Consider the following 25,142-nt stretch of genomic DNA (forward strand, 5'->3'; position numbering starts at 1 on the left):
CCAGACGGCCATGGCATTACTTCCCATTGCCCGAAGCAGCTGGTCACGGGTGGGCTTTGGGACCAACCAGTGTCAGTAGGGGGTCAGGGTACAGTCCTGACTTAGGGAAGAGACGGGTGAACACCTGATCCCCTCGCCGGATTTCTCGGGGCAGTCACAGGTAGAGCTCTGTTCTCGTTTCACGATCACTTCCTCTCTTCGCAGTCCAGGCCAAGCAGGTGTTTGCTTTCGGGCAGGATCTGTCTGCTCTTTGTAAGCCAGACCCCACACCGAGGACTGCTCTGCCCCTGGGATCACCGGGGAAGTTTTGTCTAGATGAGCCTGCATTTCCTCCGCACCCCAACTGTCATGAAATACTACCTAGGAAAGAAAGGGGGGAGCGTAGTGCAGGGACCACAGTGGCGTGTGGCCAGCACAAGGCTTACTTAGCTGCGTCTCCTGCTCTGTGGGTCCCCAGAGGCCTGAGTCCTGCCGAGGGGGGCCTGCAGCTCAGAAGGAGCAGGGCAGGGACCAGGGAAGGACGACGGGGAAAGAAAGGGTTAAAGTCAGTCCAGGTTTTTCAATGTGGTGAAACCAGGGTGGAGGGTCTGCCAAGAACAGGTCAGGTTCAAAACAGGAAACCCCAGGGTAGTGATAAATGGACACTTCTCTATGGACTTTACATAGATCCCTAGGGAAAATGCTGGAACTGATCTCATTCAACAGTTTTTTTGGTGGGCTTTTTTCTTATTTTTTAAAATGCATTGAAGAGGAAGTGCACAATGAGCTCCTCAGGTTTGTCGGTGACACTAATCTCTTCCAGGTGCTGAACCGCTAAGGTGGAGGGGGGGGACTGCCGCAGGCGGCTCCCGGGGCATTCATGGGAGGGGCGGGAGAATGGCCACAGGGGCGGGCAGAGCAGAGCCAGGCTCTGTCGCTCTGGGCTCTCTCAAGCCCCCCGGATGCAGTTCGTGGGGTACGTGCAGCAACCGGCGTGGGTGCAGGCAGTGGGGGAGAGGTGTGACGGGGTGCCCACATCCCCGGCCCACATGGAGGCCCCTGGAACCGCCGATTCCCTCCCGGCCTGTGCACAGAGGCCATGCTTTTCCGGCCACCCGCCTTCCTAGAATTCCTGCAGGCACTGCCTTCTTTTCCCTCCTTCTGCAGGGCAAAGCTCCGTGGTCACCTCCGCTGCTCTCGCTGTTCCTGCCCCATCCCTCCTAGCTGGGGTGGGACTTGTTGAGCTTCCCTAGCTTCTGACCTTACGCCTCCTCTGCTCCCATGAGGGGTGGTGTGAGCTCAGCCTGTCCCCAGCCTGGGGGCTGCGTCCCCTGCCATCAGTCTTCCCATTCTTTTGAATCCACCTGGCCGACCCTGTACCGCCCCTTCTCCCCCATCTCGCTCTATTCCGACCAGCACTTAATACATTTCCCTCGAATCACTGCAGACTCAGCCTCCCGCCTGTTCTCTGCCCCGCGCTTCTGCATCTCCCCTTCCCCGAGTCCCTAATTTCGGCTGGAATCTTCCCCTCAATGTCTCAACGTCTCAATGTCTCAAAGTCAGGTGCTCTCCACAGTTTAGCCTGCTCTGAATTCAGATAAGCCGGCTTTGTTTGCCCTCCCCGCAGCACGTCTGCTCCCCTCTCCCCACTCCCGCAAATGGGTCTGATATTTGCTTCCAGGCCCCACAACCAAAGATACAAAATGCTGTAGTGTTTACTTCCAGGCACCAGGAGATCAACCTGCCAGGCCTGGTCTGTACGGACTAAGCTGTGACCAGAGGATTCCTAGGACAGAGAAGCTCCTCAAAGGGTTAAGAGATTTGGTTCCATATTTTATCACAGGAGATTAGGCTGTAGCCTTTGGAGCAGCGAACTTACTTAAGTTTCAATTGTTGAGAAGGCAACCAATGAAATAATTGGTTTAGGCAGGAATCCTCAAGGAGTACCAAAATCATTCAGTAAGAACTAGTTGAGAAACAGGATAATTGCGCGGTGCCTAACCCCACAGAATCACTTGCTAATCGTGAGGGGGAAAAAACTTTATAAAATAAAAATCTGTGATCAACCGACCAAATTTAGTGTCATTAACTGACCAAATTTAGCATCATTATGGGGTTCCTGATGTCACATGAGTGAAATGGTCTTGCCCCAAATGGTTAATTCTCTATTCATCTTAATTCTTCAACGAGGGTTCTGGGAAAAAATGAGCCTAGTGACCTAAGGCATCTGTATTAGAGTTCTCCAGAAAACCAGAACCAAGAGGGGAACATGTGTGTGTGTATCAGATTTGTTACAAAGAACTGACTCCTGCAGTTAAGAATTACAGTTGGCACTCCGAAGACCCAGGAGAGCCCATGGTATAAGTTCTAGCCTGAAAGTCAGTAGGTTCAACACCCAAGAAGAGCCAATGTTTCCTCTCAAGTCTGAAGGTAGGAAAACAATAATGTCTGAGCTCCCAGGCAGTCAGGTATAGTTCCTTCTGACTAACAGGAGGGTCAGATTTTTTTATTATTTTCAGGTCGTCAACTGATTAGACAAGGCTCACCCACATTAGGGAAGGCAATCTGCTTTACGCAGTTTGAGTTACCAATTCAAATGTTAATCTTACCCAGAATCACTCTCATGGCTGCACCTAAAATGTTTGACCAAAATTCTGGGCACCTTGTGGTCCAACCAAGTTGACATAAACAATTAACCATCAAAGTTTCCTTTGTATATAATGAATTAATTTCTCCCTATGAATCTAGAATTGTTTTAGTACAGATAAATCTTAGTTGAAAAAGCCCAGTTTAGAGGAAATAAAGGGACAGAGGAACAAGTTAAATGGCATACGAGGAAACAATCAGAAAAATCCAGAATGTGGGTTATCCTATAAAACAACTAACTGGTTTCTTTCAAAAGTCAATGTCAAAAAAATAAATGGTGGGAGAGAATTTTCTGGAATAAAAGAGACATAACATACAATTGGTGAATATTGTTTGGATTCTTTTTCTATAAAAAAGAGGTATATAGGGGCGCCTGGGTGGCTCAGTGGGTTAAGCCTCTGCCTTCGGCCCAGGTCATGATCCCAGGGTCCTTGGATCGAGCCCCGCGTTGGGCTCTCTGCTCATCAGGGAGCCTGCTTCCCTTCCTCTCTCTCTTCCTGCCTCTCTGCCTACTTGTGATTTCTGTCTGTCAAATAAATAAATAAAATCTTTAAAAAGAGAAAAAAAAGAGGTATATAATGTATTTTGAAGGAAATATCAATGTGGACTGGATATTAGATAATATTAAGAAATTACTGTAGGGGCATCTGGGTGGTTCAGTTGGTTAAGTACCCTGCTTTTTGTTTGTTTGTTTGTTTGTTTGTTTTAAGATTTTATTTACTTATTTCAGAGAGAGAGAGAGAACATGAGTGGGGGCAGGGGAAGGAGCAGAGGAAGAAGGGGAGAGAGAATCCCAAATAGACTTTGCATGGAGGCCAACGCAGGACTCGATCCTACAACCCTGAGACGACCTGAGCCAGAATCAAGAGTAGGATGCTGGGGCACCTGGGTGGCTCAGTGGGTTGAGCCGCTGCCTTCGGCTCAGGTCATGATCTCAGGGTCCTGGGATTGAGTCCCGCCTCGGGATCTCTGCTCAGCAGGGAGCCTGCTTCCCTATCTCTCTCTCTCTGCCTGCCTCTCCATCTACTTGTGGTTTTTCTCTGTCAAATTAATAAATAAAATCTTTAAAAAAAAAAAAAAAAGAGTAGGCTGCTGCACTCACTGAGCCACCCAGGCACCCCTAAGTGTCTGACTCTTGATCTCAGCTCAGGTCTTGATCTCAGGGTTGTGAGTTCAAGTCCCGCGCTGGGCTCCATGCTGGGCATGGAGTCTACTTAAGAAAAAAAAAAAAGGAAGAAATTACTATAAACTTTCTTAAGTGTGAAAATGGCATTGTGGTTATTTTTAGGAGGTACATATTGAAGCATTTAGGGGTGAAATAAGTCTTAAACTTGTTTTCAAGCATTTTAGCAAAGGAAAAAAAAAAACAAACCCACATGTATATAGATAAAGCAAAAGGGGCAAAATGTCAGCAATGCTTAAGCCTACAACAAATCTGGGCCTACCGGTGAGCATTATGGTGTTCTTTCAACTTTTTCTGTACGTTTGACCATTTTTGTTAAGCTACTGGGAGTGAGCCTGAGAGCCCTGGAACCTGGTGAATCTGATTATATCACTGGCGCGGGAGGGGTCGGTAACGCTGGGCTGGGAAAAATCTCTTCCTTCTGTGAGGCTCAGAGTAGTATTTTGGGCTGAATTGCCTCTCCGCTACCCCCACCCCAAATTCATATGTCGAACCCTAAGTCCTAGTACCTCAACTCGTGACTATCATTAGAGATAGGACCTTTATAGAGGTAATTAAGGTCATGTGAGATCATAGGGGCAGTGTCCTTATAAGAAGAATAAATTTGCACACAGGCTGGAAAAGAAATAAGACAATGTGCTGTGAATGTTTGTGTCCCCCTGGCAGATTCATACGTTGAAGCCTAAACGTTCCCCGGCCGCCCGCACCACCGCAATGTGATGCTATTTGGAGATGGAGCCTTTGGGAGATAATTAAGTTACAATAATTAGGCTTACATGAGGTCATGAGGGTGGGGTCCTGTTATGGACAGGCTGTTTGTGTCCCCCACAATCATATGCTGAAACTACATGCCCCTCAGTATTAGGAGGCAGGGCTCTTGTGAGGTAATTAGCGTTACATGAGGCGGTGAGGGGAGAGCCTTCATTAATGGGAAGTGTGTGTGTTTTTTTTTTTTTTTTAATTTTTAAAATTTATTTGACAGAGAGAGAGTGAGACAGGGAACACAAGCAAGGGGAGTGTGAGAGGGAGAGATGTGGGGCTTGATCCCAGGACCCTGGGATAATGGGGACCTGAGCCCAAGGCAGGCACTTAAGGGTTGAGCCACCCAGGAGCCTTAGGGAGTAGTGTCCTTGTAAGTCTTGAGATAGCTTGCTTTCTCGGCTCTGCACTCTACGTGCGGAGGATGCCACGAGTTAGTCGGCACTCTGCAACCTGGAAGCAGGCCCTGGTCAGAATGTGACCAGGGCTTGGCATTTGGACTCCCAAAGCTGTTGCTGGTGCATGGGCATGCGTGTGTGTGTCTGTGTGTGTGTGCGCGTGTGTGTGGTGGTTTATGTCTGCAGCCTGAGCTAAGACAGACCTTCATGATGGGATTAGTGCTCTTCTAAGAAGAGAAGGAAACAAAAGAACTCTCTCTCCTATTTGAGGACATAGTGAGACGCCACTTCTGAGCCAGGAAGAGAGCTGACTCCAGAAACTGACCTGGCTGCCACCCTGAGCTTGCACTTCGACCTCCAGAGCTGTGAGAAAACAAATCTCTGCTGTCTAAGCCCCCAGCCTGTGGTATTTGGTTCTGGCGGCCCAAGCAGACTAGGCATGAAATGAAGACACAAGAAGAAGAAAGCTACGTACAAGCCAAGGAGGGAGACCGCAGAAGAAACATGTCGTCTCCGTAACTGTGAGACATTTCTGTCATTTAATCCACCTCATTAGGGCAGCCCCAGCAAACCAATAGGAGTATCACACACCATTGTTTACACTTCCTTTAAATGAGACACAACTCTCACACAGGAAAAAGAGTTCAAATGAGGCAAAGTCCACACTTTTCTGTGTTTTCCTGTGGTTAGGACAGGTTGGCAGCTAGAGGCCAGCCACCTGAGGGAGAACAGAACGTGGGATGGAGACATACCCATGGAAGCCACTTGGGGCTACTGTCTTCTACTTTGGAATCCTGACTGTGGGCATAGAATTTGATCCTTAAAAAAAAAATTTGTATTTATTTATTTGACAGAAATCACAAGTAGTCAGAGAGGCAGGCAGAGAGGCAGAGAAGAAGCAGGTTCCCCACTGAGCAGAGAGCCCGATGCTGGGCTCGATCCCAGGACCCTGGGATCATGACCTGAGCCGAAGGCAGAGGCTTTAACCCACTGAGCCAGCCACTCAGGTGCCCCTAGAATTTGATTCTTAATAATTATTACCTCTTCTTTTCCCATGCTATTAATAGAGCTATATTTTGGGTGGGTTTTTTTTTTTAAGATTTTATTTATTCATTTGACAGAGAGAGATCAGAAGTAGGCAGAGAGGCAGGCAGAGAGAGAGGGGAAAGCAGGCTCCCCGCAGAGCAGAGAGCCTGATGCAGGGCTCAATCCCAGGACTCTGAGATCATGACCTGAGCCGAAGGCAGAGGCTTTAACCCACTGAGCCACCCAGGCGCCCCTAGGTGGTGGTGGTGGTTTTGTTTTTAAAAGATTTTATTTTTAAGTCATCTCTACACCCAGTGTGGGGCTCGAACTCACAGCCCTGAGATCCAGAGTCACATGCTCTACCAATGGAGCCGGCCAGGTGTCCAAAATGGAGTTGTATCTAGTAACCCAGCATCAAGGTGAAAGAGGTGTATGCAATATTTGAAAGTAAGTTTCTCCTGTGGGAGTAAAGCCAGGAATGGTCAACATTTGGGAGACAGGATCGGCGGTCTGTAGAAGCCGTTCGCTCTGAGGGCATCCATGCAAGGCTTCTGAAATGGCATTGTGGAGGGAGACCCGGCTCTGGCTTTCACAGACACGAGCACAGATCCCCCCTCTTCCAAATAACAGTGTGAGATTCTTAACCAGTGCAATTTGTATAGCCCACTGGGGCCACATTTTCGCCGTCTGTAAAATGTGCTGAATGCCACCTTACTGGCAGGGACACCTGCGAATCGGAGCTGTTGGCTGTAGAGCCTGGGAACGCAGCCGGGACGCCGCAGACAGTCGCTGTTTCACTGCTGCTGTTCATTAGGAACACCCGATAGAAGGCGGAAATGCAGTGTAAGGCAAGTAGAAGCAAATATAAAAGAAAGCGGCCCTATGCTGAGGGTAGTTAAAATGAATGCAGAATGGCTCCCAGAGGCGGGGGAGGGAGAGATGGGGCGTTCTTGTTCAACGGGTGTAGAGTTTCGGTTTTGCAAGATGGATAGAGTTCTGGAGATGGACGGCGGGGACAGTTGCTTTGCAGCGGGGACAGTTGCTTTGCAACATGAATGTGCTTAGCACCGCTGAGCGCCAAAATGGTTCTGATGATCAATTTTGTTATGTATATTTTTTTACAACACGGAAAAAAAAACGAAAAGGAAGAAAAAGCTACCTTATTACGTAGTATAGCCCGCTAGATAAAAGCAGAGGAATATGTAAACAGCCAATAATGATAAGCTTTAAAAAAATGGGTAGATGTGGGGCAGCTGGGTGGCTCAGTCAGTTAAGCGTCTGTCTTTGGCTCAGGTCATGATCCCAGGGTCCTGGGGTGTAGATCCCGCAACGGGTTCTCTGTTCCTCGGGGAGCCTGCTTCTCCCTCTCCCTCTGCCCTGACATCCTGCTCTGCTAGAAGTCTAGATGAGAGGAGCCCCGTGGAATATGCCTTCTACAGACTCCCTGGTGCCTTCCCAGGGTGCCCAGGGCCAGGCAAGTCGGTGGGACAAACAGCTCCTCGGGTCTCAGAACGTCCCAGCTCGAATATCTCTCCGCAGTCTCTGGATTTTTATGCTGAGATCTGTTCTGATGCATACTAAGAGCCAAAAAATGTTTACTGAAAGATTTCATATATGAGAGGGTATATTGGTTTGCTAGGGCTGTTGCAGGAAAGTACCCCCAACTAACTGGGTGGCTTCGAACAGGGGGCGTTCCAGCGTTCGGGAGGCCAGACCTTTGAAATCAGGGTGTCAGCAAGGCCACACTCCCTTTATGTGCTCTCAGGGGGATCCTTCCCAGCCTCTTCCTCACTTGTGCTGGCCCCGGGCGCCCCTTGGCCTTTGGCAGAGCACTCTTCCGGCCCCTGCCTCTCCTCATCTTTTGGGATAACAGTCATTAGATTCGGGGCACACCATGTTCAAGGATGATGTCTTCTCAACAGTTTTAACTGATTACATCTTCAAATACCAATTTTCTTTTCTCTTCTTTTTTTTTTTTTTTAAAGATTTAAAGATTATTTGTTTATTTGACAGAGATCACAAGTAGGCAAAGAGGCAGGCAGAGAGAGAGAGAGAGGAGGAAGCAGGCTCCCTGCGAGCAGAGAGCTCGATGTGGTGCTTGATCCCAGGACCCTGAGATCATGACCTGAGCTGAAGGCAGAGGCTTTAACCCACTGGGCCACCTGGGCACCCCAAAGACCTAATTTTCAAATAAGATCACATTCCAGGGACGCCTGGGTGGCTCAGTTGGTTAAGCAGCTGCCTTCGGCTCAGGTCATGATCCCAGCGTCCTGGGATCGAGTCCCACATCGGGCTCCTTGCTCAGCAGGGAGCCTGCTTCTCCCTCTGCCTCTGCCTGCCATTCTGTCTGCCTGTGCTCACTCTCTCCCCCTCTCTCTCTCTGATAAATAAATAAAATCTTTAAAAAAAAAAAATTAAAAAAAAAAAAAAAGATCACATTCCAGAGTTCTGGGTTCTGTGAATTTTTGGTGGATACTATTACAAAGAACCATTTCAGTTGCAAATTACAGAAAACCTCATTGAAGTAGCTTAAACAAATAAATTTTTTTCAGGTTATTATTCCTATTTAAAAAAAAAAAGATATTATTTATTTATTTGAGAGAGAGAGGCAGAGATAGCTAGAGAGAGCACAGGCAGGGAGGAAAGGGAGAAGCAGACCCCGCTGAGCAGGGAGGCTGACGGGGCTGATCCCAGGACCCTGGAATCATGACCTGAGCCAAAGGAACATGCTTAACTGGTTGAGCCACCCAGGCATCCCTGAAAATGATTATTGAGATGATTAACAGAAAAGTCTAAGAATACGTGGGACTTTAAGAATTCCTTGACCAAGGAGATCAGTTTCTTTCATTCAGATCTATCTTCTGCCATATTGGCTTCTTTCTTAGGTTTCCATCTTGTGGCTTCTGGATGATCTTGAGGCTTAAGGATGTTCTTCTCATATCATCCTTATAGGTTGCAATCCTAGTGAAAAGTATCTAGTATCTCTGCCTGAATACCATCAGCAAACATTTCATGGAAATCTTTGGTTTTGAAGGTTTCATGCCCATCTTTAAACCAATCGCTGTGGCCAGGCCCGAGTCTATACCTCAACTCTAGAGTCAGGGGCAGATTCAGTCCCACTGAAAGCACACAGAGGATGAGGGAGGTGTTTTCCCCAGAGTGAACTTGGATTACTGTTTCCAGAAGTGTAAGGAGGTGATAGGTAGTAAAAAGTGTAGCTGTCTACTAGAATGTTGGTCTTCCTCTGACATCAAAGAGCTCCTGAGAGGCAACTCTGGTTTTCATGTCTATATTCCTGAGCCCCAGATAGCAGTAGATGCTCAAAAAAGTATTTGTTGAGTTGTTTTAAATGTTTAACATAATTTAGTTTCTGAGGGCTTATCTACTTTATCCACTATAAATCTGAGACTCAGTTTTTGAACCAGGGTGACTCCATTCCAGTGAGATGCTGGTCTTTGTAAAACCCTATCTAGGTATACCAGTTGGCCTTCTGTTGTGACATTATTCTTAAAAATTCCATGAAAGGAACCAAGAAGGAAGGCTCATGTGTGGGTCAACATGACAGCAAAGAAACAAGTAGTAAGCAAAACTAAGGAACAAAGAAAGACATCTCCATCTTCCCCCTTCGTCCCAATGCACACACATAAATCTCAGTATGTGCAAGGGAGAAGTAGTATTACTCTCACATCCCTAGAGCCCTGGTGGAGATACAAGATTCTGGGTTTAGGCATATGTCATCTAACGGTTTAGGCTTGAAGTGTTGTACCTTAAACACCCACCGAGGGGCCTGGTCTCCCAATCCCTGAAAAGAGCCGGTGCTCAGAGGCTGAAGTCAGACGGCCCCTTAGCTAGATGTTGCTGGGCTCTGTAACCACACCGTGGAGTTTAATTTGCTGACCTAGATGTAGTTTGCAGCCCACAAAACCTCACACCACAGCAAAGCTTTTCTTGTGCTGAGACAGCTGGCTGGGTGTGATGTTGCAATGACTCAGTTCTTAGTAAAGGGTCTGAAGAAATTAGGGGCAGAGCTAAAGCCCCAAGACCACAGCCCCAAGAGACCTTCCTGTTTATTCCAGGGTGAGAGAATGGGAACCTTCTGTTTGTGGACACTGGTGTTTCATCAGGAGGGACAAGCCTGGGGCGCTGGGTTTGAGCTGTGTGTACACAGTCCACACATGATGGTCAGACAATTATACTTAGACTGATCATTCAGACTTGACCACGCGGGCCCACACATTTTTGGAAAGTGGTCTTCAAACTATGTGAATCAAGTCCTTGGCTTCCATTTTGAAATTGGGACTCGGTTTAAATGAGGAAGCCTATTTCAATAAAATTGGAGCTGAAAACTTTGGGTTTGGAGGACTTCCCATTAAACATGTGCATAACACTCAGCCTTCTCCCCAAACCCCACTAAAATGTCAATAAAGAGACTGTAAAAAAAAAAAAAAAAAAAAGCATATACCCATAAGAGAGATAAGAGCAGAGAGAGGGAGGAAAAAAGTCCTAGCTGAAGCCTACTGATGTTCCAGAGAAATAAACTTACTCTGGATATATCTCCCTACTGTGAAGTATGTATCTAATAATAAATAGTTAGAAGTCGTTACATTGGTTCACTGAAATACTCCCCATCTTCTAAGTATGTGTATGTGCATGTTGTTTTGGTTGATACGCTTTTACATAAATTTATGCTCTAAAAGGAATACATCTTAGAATGTGTTGGTACCACCAAGGGGCAGGGGATTTAAATCCATCCATGTGAGTTTGTAATATTTTTAGTATTTATGATATTTATAGTACCTGGTATTATAAATATAAAATTAGTGTTGGGTATTTATGGTAGTATAGTATTTATATCTCCTGAAATATATTTAGTGTTTTAGCACTTATATATAATATATTTAGTATTTCATATTAGTAGTGTTTTTAATAGTATAGTATAGTATTAACATTTATAGTGTTTTCAACCCTACTGTTGCTGTAGGATCACCTTCAAGTGCTTATTAAAAATGGGAGTGCTTGGGGAGCCTGGGTGGCTCCATCAGTAAAGCATCCAATTCTTTACTTCAGCTCAGATTATGATCTCTGGGTTTGAGCCCCAAGTTGGGCTCTGTGCTCAATAGGGAGTCTGCTGGAGATTCTCTCTCTCCCTCTGCCTCTTCTCTCTCTCCCTCTGTCAAAAAAGGGGGGAATACTTATTAAAAATACATATTGCTGGGTTCTGCCCCAGATATATGAAACAGTAGGCTTATGGATGGCAGACCTGTCAGCGATCTGTTGTTCTTTCAACTTTTTATTTTGGGAAAATTTTCAAACACATAGAAAAGTTGAAAGAGTACAGTGCTCACCCCTATATCTTCCACTCAGATTTCACAATGATCACATTCACTACATTGAATTTTTTTCCCCTTTCTCACTCTTTCTCTAGCCATAATTTTTTTTCCCCTGAAAGAGCTGAAAGTCCATTTCAGACATCCTGACCTTTCACCCTCATTGTGGGTTGTTATGTTCCCTCAAAAGACAGGCTCGAGTCCTAAATCCTGGTGCCTGTGAAGGTGACCTATTTAAAACTAGGCCTTTGTTAGTATAATCAAGTTAAGATGAAAGCATCTTGGAGTAGGGTGGGCCCTAAATCCTATAACTGTGTCCTTATAAAGAGAAAGAGATGTGACATCACAGAGAGACACACAGGAGAGGTCATGTGACTATGGAGGCAGAGATAGGGGTTAATGCTGTGCTATGCCAAGGAGCACAAAGGATTGCCAGCAACCACCACGAGCTAGAAGAAGTAAGGTGGGATCTTCCCCAAGAACCTTCAGACAAAGCACAGCCTTGCCATGATCACATATATAAAAACTAACAATTTTATAATTATGTAATATCCAATCCATAATCAAAAGGACTTAATTATCCTCCAAAGATCTTTTATAGATTTTTTTTCTTTTTTGGTCAGAATCCAATCACAGTTTCTTATATTTATTTGATTGTTATGTCTTTTTTAACTTCTTTTATTCTAAAGTAACCCACCTTAAAAAAAAAAATGACATTTACTTTTACTTCAAAAGGTGTTAAAGACAAAATTATTCCCAAACTGTAAGGAAGACTTTATTCAAGATTATTATAACAAGGGAGAGAGATCAGGGTCATAGGCAAAAGGCAGGACGAGGGGGTCAGCGGACAGGCAAGTACTAAGGACAAATGTCATAGGGAGGGGGATTCTTGCTACACTAACCTGACATGACACTTGTGAAAGGCAGGTCAAGAGCTTAGACATCAAAGCTGGGGGGTGAGGACCTTGATCAGAAGTCAAGGAGGACCAGATATTAAGGGTGGGGCATGATTTAGCAAGATTCTTTGCTGAGACTGGCTGGGCAGGCCCAAGACAGAGTGGGGACCAAGGTCAAGGCCTAATCAAAAGATGTTCAGACTATAAAGTCTGGCGAAGGAGAGAGCCTTTATCACAGGTCAGTTGTCTTAGAGTGTGTTCCACACTGTGAGTCTGTATTCTTGATTCCTCGTGGTATAACTCGACTTGTTCCTCTATGTCTGTCTTTCCTGTACACTGCAGTGTAGTCATGAGGCTTGGTTAGATTCGTGTTAGTTACACTGGCAGGAATAATTCACAGGTGGCATCGTATTTCTCACATTCTGTTACATGAGAAGGTGCATAATTGTTGTACACTGGTGATGCCCAGTTTGACTGCTCAGTTAAGATGTTGGGTTACCAATAGTGGTAGTATTCACTCTGATGCTCAAACTGTCCCAAATTTGGCTAATTAGAATCCTTTCTATATCTTCCATGTTTTTTTTTTTAAGATTTTATTTATTGATTTGACAGACAGAGATCACAAGTAGGCAGAAAGGCAGGCAGAGAGGGAGGGAAGAGGGCTCCCTGCTGAGCAGAGAGCCCAGTGTGGGGCTCTATCCCAGGACCCTGGGATCATGACCTGAGCCGAAGGCAGAGGCTTTAACCAACTGAGCCATCCAGGTGCCCCTTTTCCATGTTTTTGAACACTTCCTAGTCTTTTGGTACAATCTGATGCCCCAGTTTCACTTTCTTGGCCCCACACAGAGAATGAGACATTTTTCCAAGGGACAGAAAACATGGTCATCTTTGTCAATTACCCCGATGTAAGGTGTCCATTTCCTTACCCGTTTACATAAGCTTCGCAGTAGCTAATGGTTCTTAGGTGCTGTGTGCCCGGCACCAGGGTTTTCCACGCACGGCCTCATTTACTCCATAGGCCAATTCTTTATGGTAAATACTTTTACTTATCCCCAGTTTACAGTGAGCAAACTGGGGTGTGGAGACGTAAACTGCACAGGGCCACTCGGCGAGCAAGTAGGGAAGTTAAAATTGGAACTCAGGGCACCTGGGTGGCTCAGATGGTTGGGCGTCTGCCTTCGGCTCAGGCCGTGGGTCCTGGGGTCCCGGGATTGAGACCTGCGTTGGGTTCCCTGCTCAGTGGGGAGCCTGCTTCTCCCTCTGCCTCTCTCTCCATCTTTCATGAATAAATAAATTAAATCTTAAAAAAAAAATTGGAACTTCGATCACTCTGACCCCAAAATAAAGCTTGGAGGCGCCATGCCATATTGGCACCATGTCAATTTTGTTACCAAAACCAAAACAAAACCCTACATAAAAAGAACAACTTCATAATATCTACAGTTAAAAACAAACCCAAAAACCATGCTTGAAGATGACAGGCATGAGGCAAAATTTAAAGAAAGAAGTCCTGGACCTGGAAAAATCTGGTACCTTTCCCCTGTATTCTAAATTGCTAGTAATCACAATTTAGGATAACCCAGGTCAGTCCTGGAATGTCATGAGAAAGCTTTCTTGTAACTCCACTGGAAGCCTTATCATGGAATGAAATGGAGCAGGGACTTTGGACCAAGTTAGTGTTAAAAGCCTTTCAAGGTTTTCTCACACCTACCAGCGGTTTTCTCTGCATCTGGGGTGGTCTATCCAGAGCTTAGGCTGTCCAGGTTAATGGAAGGGTGAGGAGGGGCAGCGGGGGAGAGGGCTAGGATTCTGTCCTGCTTCTCCTGTCCCAGAGTGCTGGGAAGGGAGAGGGGTAACTGCCTGGAGGAAGGGGCCCTTTTTTCTAATCTGCCCAAAGGTGCCTTATTGGCCAGCAGGGGCCTCATCTGCCGAGGTTCTTCCTCTACGAACCTGACTGTTCTGGGTTCAAGGGCGAGTGACTCTCTGTTATCTCTTCACGAGAGAACACTTCCTTCTCCCCACAGGTATTTCCAGTTGTGATTATTAGCCTAGGTATAACCTGAAATTTAAATGCAATTACATATCTCTTAGAGCGAAGAGCTAAGGTTGTTCCTAACAACCTGCCACTTTCCTGCTTTCCTGCTCAGGAGTCTTCGGCCTTTCACTCCTCTTGCCCTTTGCCACTGTGACCTCAGTGTCCATTGGAACCTGGGCTGGTGTTTAGTGGGGAGCCTTCTCCCAGGACACTAACTCCCCAGCTAGTCCTCCCACCCCCGGCCCCGAGTTTTTGTGCGGGACAGCAAGAGGCACGCGAGTGCCCCAGGGGTGGCGAGGGGTGACAGGGAGTGATAGGTGGCGGCCCGTTAAGATAAGGAGGAAGAATAAACAGAAGCAGATGTGCCTTCAGCCCAGGTCCCCAGCGCACTGAAAAGCAAACAGATGGCAGCTGGTCTGCAGGGCAGGACCCGGCCTCCTTGGAGCCAGGAGCCGGGTTGGGCTGCTCAGTCCTCATTTCTCCACTGGACCTTGTGCTCCTTCCCTGGAGACAGGCCAGAGCATCCAAACCAAATATATTCACATTCTGTCTATTACCACTGTCAATGACTCCTCTCCATTTTATTTCATTATTTATTTATTATTTATTATTTTAGAGAGAGTGTGTGTGCGCAAGCATGGGGTGGATGGGCAAAAGGAGAGAAAGTTTTTTGTTTTTTTTTTAAGATTTTATTCATTTATCTGTCAGAGAGAGAGCGCAAGGGAGGGAGCACAAGCAGGGGGAGCAGCAGGCAGAGGGAGAAGCAGACTCCCCACTGAGCAGGGAGCCTGATGCAGGACTTGATCCCAGGACCCTGGGATCATGACCTGAGCTGAAGGCAGAGGCTCAACCAACTGAGCCACCCTGGCGCCCCAACTCCTCTCCATTTTCAAAGCTGTGCACGGACAGTCATTCTCCTGTGAACCGTAGAGGTGGAGACTGTGTGCACACACACACCTCCTTCCAGGCTGAGATTAAAAAGCAGGAAGTGACTTTAACCCCCTGGAGTGATGTCCCCTAAAGTTATGGGGCCACCTCCCCAGGATGACCCCTCCGGCTCTAAAACTCCTCTGGCTCCCTGGGCAGTTTGGGACTCCCCACCCCAATCCGGAAGGGACCAGAGCAACAGATGGTGGGGACGGTAGGGGTGTGCAGTGGGGCGGGGCGGGGGGGTGATGGTGATGGCTGGTGGTGCTGTAGGGCCCTTGTCTCGCATATCATTCTACAGCGGCACTTCCCTTTCAAAGGGGACCTGGACTGACTTAAAATTTGTGGGTTTTAATATTATCTAACTATGTGCAAGTTTAATTCTGGGGGTACACTCTGTGTGCTTCTAAGTAGTCTATATCCCTAAAATTGAAGAAGGAAGGAAGGGAGGAGCCCAGGGTCTCACCTACCCACTGGTCCAGGGCTTCAGGGTGGAGTGTCTCCAGGAGGGTTTTTTCCCTCCCAGTCAGACCTGCTGGGTCCCCCTGTGGATCTTGCTTCTGCTGGGGATCCCTGGGCTCAGGTAACACTGCCCCCGCCCTTCAGTTTGTCCAGCCTGGGGTGGCGGCGGCTCCCTGCTGTTGCTCATCTCTGGTTTGCCTTTCCCCTCTACCTGGATTCTGGATTCTTCTATCCTGGCAAGCTTGGGAGGCAGCATTTCGTAAAGGTGGGAAGTGCAGGGGTCTTAGGTGGGATGCCCCAAAAGCTAATTCTAAGAGGGAGATTTGCACGCAGAGAGTTTAGGGGGGAGCGTGTCCCCCAGCAGCAGCTCTAAGAGTGAGGGGAGGACTGGGCAGAAGATGTGGACATGCAAAGGTTGCAACAAAAGCTCTGACGCCAGGATGGCCCTTCAGAATTGTCTCAAACTGGAGCAAGGGACTGGAGTTTTGTACCCCTCCCCCACCCCAGGGTGGCCGAGTTGGGCTGGGCTTGCTCCGCAGGAAGGGGGCAGGTGTGGGACGGGGTGGCTCCCTGCAGGCAGGGCAGTTCCTGGGGAGGGACTGGCTGTGAGCCGTCATCAGGCCTGAAGGGGAGCCTGGGCAGTGGTCATAGCATCTGCTTCAGGTTCAAAGCCCATTTTGCAACTTCCTAGTTATGTGACCTTGACCTAATTCCTTACCCTTGAGCATGCGTTTCAGTGAACTGACCCGTGAAAACGGAAATTGTGAGGATTGAAAGAGACCCTGTTGCATGTTCTGTGGGGGAGAGAAAGTCTCCGCCCTCCTCTGCTGGCTTCCCTCCAGGTGGCTGCTGTAATCTGTGTGGTCAGGATCCAGGACACAGTTTCAGCCACGTTTATGAGGGGTGGGGCTCTTGTGCAATAAAGGGTTGGGTGCCCAGGTGCCGCCTTTTCGCCCACTTCCTACTTGCAGTGGCTGGGTGGACCTTGCTCTCCTCAGTGGGGTGGGATGAGGAAGCTAAACCAGATCCTCCTGGCCGCTCGCTTCCTTGCCCTCCCTCTTCTGCCTCCCAGGAGCACTGGCTGGTTGGGACTGGGCAGGGCACAGGGGAGTGAGGGCTCCAGATCCTGGTCCCTGAGCTCGGTCCTGGCGTTGACCTCAGAGCACTGCTCTGAGGTGTTGGATCGGGCTCTGTGCTGTGGAATGGCACCCCAAATTTCTTCAGGGTTCCTCTGGTACCTACGGAGACTTGATATGAATAGGAAAGGTCCTTCCTCTGGGCACACACAGCCTCAGGAATGCTCAGTGAGCAAATAGTGCCTTTGTGCAAACTAGAAAGAGGCCCCCAATCCTCCCCCATGTACTTGAGGTGCAGTGTACAACCTGCCCAACTTTACAGGGTGACCCTGAATGAAAATTCCACCTGATGCCATGAGCTCCTCGCCCTGCCTCTGCTTTGCCATTTACTCAGCACCTGCCAGATCTAAGGGTGTAGCCCAGGGTTTTGCTTATTTTGTGTTTTATGTGTATATTACGGACATTCAAGTTATATGCCACAGAGCTGATCTTCCCACACATTAAACCTCTGTCTCTGCATTTCAAGCCGTAGATGCTGCTTTCTGTGATGGCATTCATGGATTCACTGGGTCCTGGAACTGCAAAGGAGCAGAGAGATGACCAGGCATTGCTTAGTGACAGGGGCACCAAATCTCTTCCTTTGGGGACAGATCCCCCGGTCACAGAAGCATCCCAGCCCCACGAGTCTGTCTTACGAGTCTCCCCTGTTTTGCTCAGAGCCCATGCCTAATAAGTTGGTTGTTCCCAGGCATGGACAACAGCATCCTGCCATGTCCCTGGAGAGGTGGTGTGGACAGAGCAGAAGTCAGGAGCCAGGTGACTTCAGGCTGGATTTAGCCTAGTTTGTTTGATCCAGAACTGAGTGTTGACTCTCATGACTTCTCTTGAAAAAAATGTACCTGGTCCCAATGGGCCTGCCTTCCTTCATGGCAACACTTGACTGGAGCTGAGCGGTGTCTTCCTCAGTGCAATTGTAGGAATGGCCTTGACCCCAGTTTCATAGGGAAAGGATATACTCGAGAGTCAGTTAGCCTGAGTTCGAATCCTGGATCACTTATTAGCTGTGGGACCTTGAAAAGGTCATTTCTTTGTGCCTCAATTTTCCCATCTGTCAAATGGGATGAGGAAATAATAGCACTCATATTACAGGGTTGCTAGGAGGATTAAACGAGTAAGTTGGAATGACAACAGGTGAGTTTCCCCTGAGTAGATATTTATGTGAAGTTTCCACAAACATCATTCCATCGTCACAGTGACCTCCAGATTCCCAGCAATAGATACAAAAACACAACTTGGGAAAGTCACTCTTTGATCAGTAAGGCCTGCTGTACACCACAAGGCGATCGATTGTCCAGACTGCCCAGGCCGTGGGGTGGGGGGCAGCCGTGCCTCCTGGTCTTGTCCTGCTTAGAACTCTGGCCCTGCCGGGGATATGAGGGGAAGCCATGAGAACAGCAAGTCACACCCCCGGCCACTGCCTCAGAGAGCCCATCCTGATATCCCCAGGCATTCCTCCTGCCTCTTGTAAGTCATTCAAGGCTGTCAGCCGCAGTCTCCCACGACATTCCTGGCCAGTTTTTATGTCCCCCATGACTCCTGCTTGGGGTAATGAGTTCCCTGAGCTTACCACCCACCGAGTGAAGTCAGATTTTCTTCTATCCTTCCTACCCGTCATTCTCTCAGGCTTTAGGCAGAGCACCCTGGTCTAGTTCAGGATTTGGTTGGTGAATGAATTCATGACCACCGTAACCATAACATTCATGATCAAATAGATGTCACTCCCTGGTAGCCTTTGTGTTCCCAGATGGAAGAACCCTCAATACAGCGCTCGGGGGTTTTATGGTAGCTCCCCGATTTCCTTGACCGCTTTGGCTGGCCCTTCTTCTAGTTTCCCACAGTCTCTCTTGAGGTGTAGGAAGCACTCAGGACAGCAGTCCCCTCCCCAAACACACACTGACCCTGTGCCCCATTCTGTCACACTTGGATGCAGTTCCAAGTACCGAGGGAGAATTTCACTTCAATACACACAGATGGCAGTCATTTTGTTGGAAACTGGAACAAGAGGGTATTGGGAACTGGTGAGAGAACAGAGTCGAAGCAGCAAGCAGAGCACATGCATGGGATTTTGCAACCGAGCTGTGGGAATAGTAGCAGAAGCTGACATCTTAGACCTCAGACTCAGAGCTCCACCCCAGAGCTGCTGTACACACACTGGTGCTTGCCCCCCTCCCCCCATGGTCCTGGGGGGCTGGGCTGCATCTGTTGAAGGGATCACCTTTTCCTGGTTTGCATAAAGACAGCTCAGGGACCAGCAGCAGTCCTGCCCCGTCAGGGACAGCTGTGTCCTCTTGATGGGAAGGCAGAAAAAGCCAGGCCAGAGCGAGGCACTGGGTCCTGCCACTCTGCCGTAAAGGTTTGGTTTTGTTGTTGGTGTTTGTTTTTTTCCCCCCCAGAATTAGAGGAAGTTCTTTTTTTTTTTTTTAAGATTTCATTTTTTTATTTGAGAGAGAGTGATAGCAAGAGAGAACAGAGCAGGAGTGGGGGGCAGAAAGAGGAGCAGGCTTCCCACTTAGCAGGGAGCCAGATGTGGGGCTCCATCCCAGGACACTGGGATCATGACCTGAGCCGAAGGCAGACACTTAACTGACTGAGCCACCCAGGTGTTCTTGGTTTTTGTTTTTGTTTTTTTTTTAATTTTAACTGATTTTTATTTATATACAGGAGTACAGTACCCAAGGCTTAAGGTCACAGTTTGGCAAACTCTAGCATGTACATACATAATACATATGTATCTCCATCACCCAGATCAAGAATGTTTTCAGCCCCCACAGACCGTATATGTAATTTAACTTCTAGGAGCCACATTAAAAACACATAAGGAACAGGTAAATTTTAATTATGTATTTGATTTAACTCAGGGGATCCCAAATAGTCTTTTAGCATATTATCACTATTAAAGGTTTTGATGAGCTGTTACTTTTCCAGTCTTTGAAATCCAGTGTGCAGGTTACATGGACAGCACGTTTCAGTTTGGACTAGCCCCATTTCCAGTGCTCAGCACCTACATAGGACTCGTGGCTACTATAGGAACAGGGCATGTCTAGAGAGTAAGGAAATTAAGCAAACACAGCCCATTGATCACAAGAGAAATCTGGTCAGTATAAGCCACTGACCTTATCTCTATTTACAGTATTGACTCTTTAATTTCCTTTTAGTAAAAATAAGTCCCCACCCATTCTCAGTTCCCTAGCCCTATTTTCCTCTAAGGTCGTATACTCAACACAGAATCTTCCTACCATGAGCAGTTTTGGTTCCCTTTGGGGCTCTCCTATGAATTAAGTTGTCATTCTCCCCATTCTGAGGCAATACTGAATATCTCAGGGACACGTTGCTCGCTTGACCAGTAGTCACCAATCAGATGAAAGTCGTTCTACTCTTGAGCTTTCCAAACCTGCCCGATCACCTAAATCACTTCAAAGTGTTTAAAACAAAAAATGGCACACATCTAAGACCTCCTGAATCCCAACCCAGAGACATGCTCAGTTATGGGCATTTTAAAATTATTTTTTAGGGGCGCCTGGGTGGCTCAGTGGGTTAAGCTGCTGCCTTCGGCTCAGGTCATGATCTCAGCGTCCTGGGATCGAGTCCCGCATCGGGCTCTCTGCTCAGCAGGGAGCCTGCTTCCCTCTCTCTCTCTTTCTCTGGCTGCCTCTCTGTCTACTTGTGATTTCTCTCTGTCAAATTAATAAAGTCTTTAAAAAATTATTTTTTAAATGTTTTATTTATTTTTTAAAAAGATTTTTATTTATTTAACACAGAGACAGTGAGAGAGGGAATATAAGCAGGGGGAGTGGGAGAGGGAGAAGCAGGATTCCTGCTGAGTGGGGAGCCTGATGTGGGGCTCGATCCCAAGACCCTAGGATCATGACCTGAGCCGAAGGCAGACACTTAACAACTGAGCCACAGGGCAGGTTTTTAAAAAAACCTGACGGCGATGGCCATTCAGGCTTGGGAAGCACTGAGGATTACCCTCTTTGCTTAACACATCAGGGTATTCAACTGTGGCAGAGAGAAGCGAGTGCTGAGGTGTCCGTCCTCGAGGAGCAAAACTCATTTTAACAATGTTGTCATGGCCACGGGAGTGGGGGTATCTTTGATTCTCAGTGGTGGGACCGCTGCCAGTGGCCAACTGGAGGCTTCAGAGATCCCCTTGGGTGTAGACCATTGTGTGCAGGCAGAGCCCAGGACAGGAAAAAAACCTCTCCAGTGGGCAACCAATATGGGAGAAGACAGAGGGCCCCAGACCCCGAGTTGGCCTAACAGTTAAGTATGGCTAGGAAGAAAGCCACAGTTGGTGACCCATCTTCACCCTCTGGCCCTGGCATTCTGTTCTTACCTCCAGCACTCGCTTTCTGGGCAGCAAGTCAGTCCATCAAATCCCTTCTTCACACACAGGTGTGTAACAGCAGAGCCAACCTGTGTTTCAAGGGGACAATTTGAAAGAGCAATGCTAAGAAAAAAAAAATTACACTCATCCTTCTGGATTTCATTTTAATTGCTGGGTGTGCCCTGGGCACCAGAAATCATAAAGCAGGTCTGGTTTCCTTCCTTGGATGTATTTAAAGAGTCCTGGGTTTGCAGTCAGGTCACCCGAGCTCTGGACTCATGGTTATCACAAAGAGCTGCATCTCTTTGGGGATATGGTTGAACAAATCTGAGTGTCACTTCTTCCCCTGGTTACCTATGAGTAGGAGTACCTGCCTTATAGGTTCGAGTGATTGCCAGATAAATCTCACAGGTGAAAGCAGTTTGGAAAATGTAAAGCATTACACAATGCAAGACGCTAACCTTTATAGCAGCGGAAATGAGGTACGGTATAGGACAGTGGGGACCCTTCACCGGCTTCTAAGATGGTCAGGTCAGCGAGCACGTTTCTTCCTCTCTGCCCTCCTCCCTTTCTTTTCTGCCCCCTCTCCCTTCATAATGGCTTTTGTATGTCTTTACAAGCAGCAGGGGCTCTTATCCTAAAAAATGAGTAACAGGCTCCTGGTTATTTTGGCCTTTGATACACACCTGTCCTGGGCTTCTGGAAAGGCAACCCCCAAGAGAAAGCTCTTGGCCAGGCGTCCGTAAATGTTGCCAGCGGCAATTCCTCCGCAGGCCGGTAGGTTTCCTTCGGCTTTTAGGGGGGGCGGGGGGAGGGGGGGTCCCCTGCGTCTATCTTTGATTGGCTGGCTGCAGCTGGGACCAGGAGCGTCAGGCCCTGTGCGGTTCACAGCCTAGAATCGCTGAGCGCTGCTTGCACCTTTGCTGCTTCTTGTCCCCAAGTAGCCCGTGGAAGCTTCCTCCTCCTCCTCCCTCTCCCTCCCCTCCACGAGTCCATTCCAGGCTGCTCTTCCAGTCCTGCCCAGTCCTGCGCCGGGAACCCACAACCTCCGCTCAAATCGCCTCCTTGGGGGAATCTTCCCGGGCTAAGCCCAGCCACCACCACTCCCTTCATGGACACATTTCTGGTTCCCTGCACAGGGAGGGGGGAATCAGTCCCCGCTGTGCCTTTGTGACTTTCCCAAGCCCCGCCAGCTGCGGCAAAATGCTCAGGCTCCTTCTGAACTCTTCTCCCCGAGACAAACAGGTCGGAGGATGCAGTAAACCTCCCGGCTCCTTCCCGAAGAACGCTGGGACTTAAATGCGCTGGGCCCCAGCCAAACAGCAGAATAAAGTGGTAAATTTCTCCATCACTTACAGAAAGTATTTTCACTCGGCAGAAACAGCATCTACAGCTCTTCGGAGCAAGCTTGTTTTAGCACCGCCGAGCACGAGAACCCCGGTGCGGGCAGGGGCGCTTTCCGGAGGCTGCTCCAGTCCCCCTCCCACTTCCCATCCGGCTGTCATTGTTCCCCCGCCGCTCCGGGAGGCGAACCCCGCAGCCCGGCCGGCGCGCCCCCGCAGCCCCCGCCCTCCTGACCAGCCGCAGCAGCCGCAGCTCGGGACCTCCCTGGGCGAGCCCGGCGCGGGAGCTCGACGCGCGCGCGGGGGCGCGGGGGCGCGGGGGCGCGGGCGGGGCTGGCGCTGCCAATCCCCGCGCGGCGCACGTGCGGCACGTCTCCGCATCCGGGCCCCCGCCCGGATCCGGCTCCGCGGGGGGTGCGGGGGCGGTGCGGGGGGGGGGGGCGGGGGGGGGGGGGTCGGGGACAACCGGGGGAGCGTCGACGGGGAGGTTAGAGGTGGGACAGTGCGGGGTTCGGGAATGCGCTCAGGGGTCTGGGAGGTGCGAGGGGCCGGGGCGGGGTGTCAGTAGGGTGTTGAGAGGCTGTGAGCGCGTGGGGGTGGGTGGGGGCAAGGGGGATGCTTAAGGGTCTTGGCTGGATGGGCGGGAGGCGCGGGCGCGCAGTGGGGCGGGTGAGTCAGAGCGCGCGGAGGGAGTACTCCCGGGCGGGTGAGAGGGTCAGCGACGCTTGGCCTCCTCCCTAACCAATTAGGGGAGCGCCGGGAAATTCCCCACGACTTCCCAGCCTATTTCCGACCCTCTCTGTCACTAAAAAGTGGGCCACACACGGGTGGGGACGGCTCTGTCGTCCACATCCCTCTTAGCCGAGGGCCCACGGCAGGAGGACGGGGGTCCGGGAAGCCCGGGAGGGGGACTTCACTGGCTGGGCTCACCTGTGCTGGAGGAAGCTGATCATTTTAGGCACCTCTTCACCTCACCTCTCCTCTCCTCCCCCCACACTTCCCCCATCCCGGCCCTCTCCGCTCAAAAACAGGGAGTGTTTTATTTCTGGCTGTGATTTTGAAACCCAGCCATCCCATGTGTCAGCCACCCGGCGGAAGCCCAGGCATCAGAGCTGTCCCAGTGGGCCCGCCGGTGCGCAGGAAGCACGAGAGGGGCCGCCGCCTGCAGGGGACGAGGCGTCACGGACGGACCACTCTGAGATGGAGCTTGCGTTAATGTCCTGCCTTAGAAGGAAGGCATCCGAGCCAGCGTTCTCTGTACAGAACGGCCTCTTCGTTCTCTGCTGTGCTGTTTGGACCCCGGAAAGTTCCAGGTCCCAGCATGGAAGCCGGTCGGATGTCGCTGTACCTCGCTGCGCGTCCCCGGAGCTGTACTCTTGTTTACCCTCCTTGCGAGGCCCTAACAACTTCCGGAAGAGGAACTCCCTTTGAAGTGTGGGCAGCATTTCGGTTCCTCTGACTACTCCTTGTCTCCTTTGATGTGGAATGACGCCAGGCGTAGCAGAGACTGGCCCCCCGGGACCAAGAGATCAAACACCACTCCCAAGTTCACCTCCAGCAGGGCGGACATATTGAAGGGCAGACTGAAATGCTCTAGAATCTTAAATTTTTCCATTTCCTGTTGTGTTAAACAAAAAAAAAAAGTAATAGAGTACCTGTTTTTCAAATGTGTCATTCAATTCTCGCTGCCTCTGAAATGACAGTGGAAAACCTTGGACTCACCTGCTCTATCCACATGATTTCATCTAATCCTCACAACCACTGCCCGTGGCTGGTATTATCCCCCAACTCTATAGATGAGGAATTGAAGGCCTAGAGTCCCACAGCTATCCCACTGAGAGCCTTCCTTTCTTCTATTTTTTTTTTTAAAGATTTAATTGATTGATTGATTGATAGCTTTATCTGAGAGATGGAGAGAAGCCTGAGCCCAGGAAGGAGCAGAGGGAGAGGGACAAGCAGACTCTCCACTGAGCATGGAGACGGACATGGGGCTTGAGCCCCTGACCCACCAGATCAGGACCTGAGCCAAAATCAGGATTCAGACGCTCAACCAACTGAGCCACCCAGGTGACTGGAGAGCCTCTATTCTTGAGAACCAGTTCCACTAAAAGTTAATTGCCTGGATCAAATGAATCAGATCCCACAAAGCACAATAGTGCCTGCTGCACCATAACCACACAGTGAAAAGTAACTGATTTTTTTTTTTTTTTTTTTGGATCGCTGTCATCATGACAAATAATAAGCATAAAAGCTCAGTCTATCACTATAGAAAGTTCGGCAGTAGACCTTGATGCATTCTTTCAGAAATGTTCAGGGTTTTGTTTTTCCTTACTCAGAGCTATCTCTACATGGTACTGGGAGTTGGACTCCAGAACAAGTTGCTCCAAGACAAACTGTAGTTTGTGCTGTAGTTTTCCCACCGAGATTTGCTCCCAGACCTGATCTGTCCTTCCTTCCCGGTTGGAGACTGTTAGCAAAAACATCTCTTCAGACCTCAGCTGGGTGCTTTGATGCCTGTGAATTTAGAATGGGATGGAGTGTGTGTGTGTGTGTGTGTGTGTGTGTGTGTGTGTTTCAATGACGTGGATAAGGTAATTTGGCTTTGTCCTAAACTTTCACAAAGCAAATCAACATTATTCACCGAATTGTTAACTTTTTAAATAGTAGGTTTTTTTGGTTTTGGTTTTGGTTTTGGTTG

At 48.8% G+C, this 25,142-nt stretch overlaps 1 long non-coding RNA gene across 1 annotated transcript; it reads right to left on the reverse strand.

Annotated features, from left to right (window-relative positions):
* Window positions 1-17,298: 17,298 nt before the first annotated feature.
* Window positions 17,299-22,704, reverse strand: LOC132014907 (uncharacterized). The gene is made up of 3 exons (XR_009403483.1): window positions 22,458-22,704; window positions 21,111-21,190; window positions 17,299-18,135 (listed from the first exon to the last, which is right to left on the reverse strand). It is a non-coding gene; the product is annotated as an uncharacterized LOC132014907 (long non-coding RNA).
* Window positions 22,705-25,142: the final 2,438 nt, after the last annotated feature.

Source organism: Mustela nigripes, chromosome 4 (assembly GCF_022355385.1).
Source record: "Mustela nigripes isolate SB6536 chromosome 4, MUSNIG.SB6536, whole genome shotgun sequence".
NCBI lineage: Eukaryota > Metazoa > Chordata > Mammalia > Carnivora > Mustelidae > Mustela > Mustela nigripes.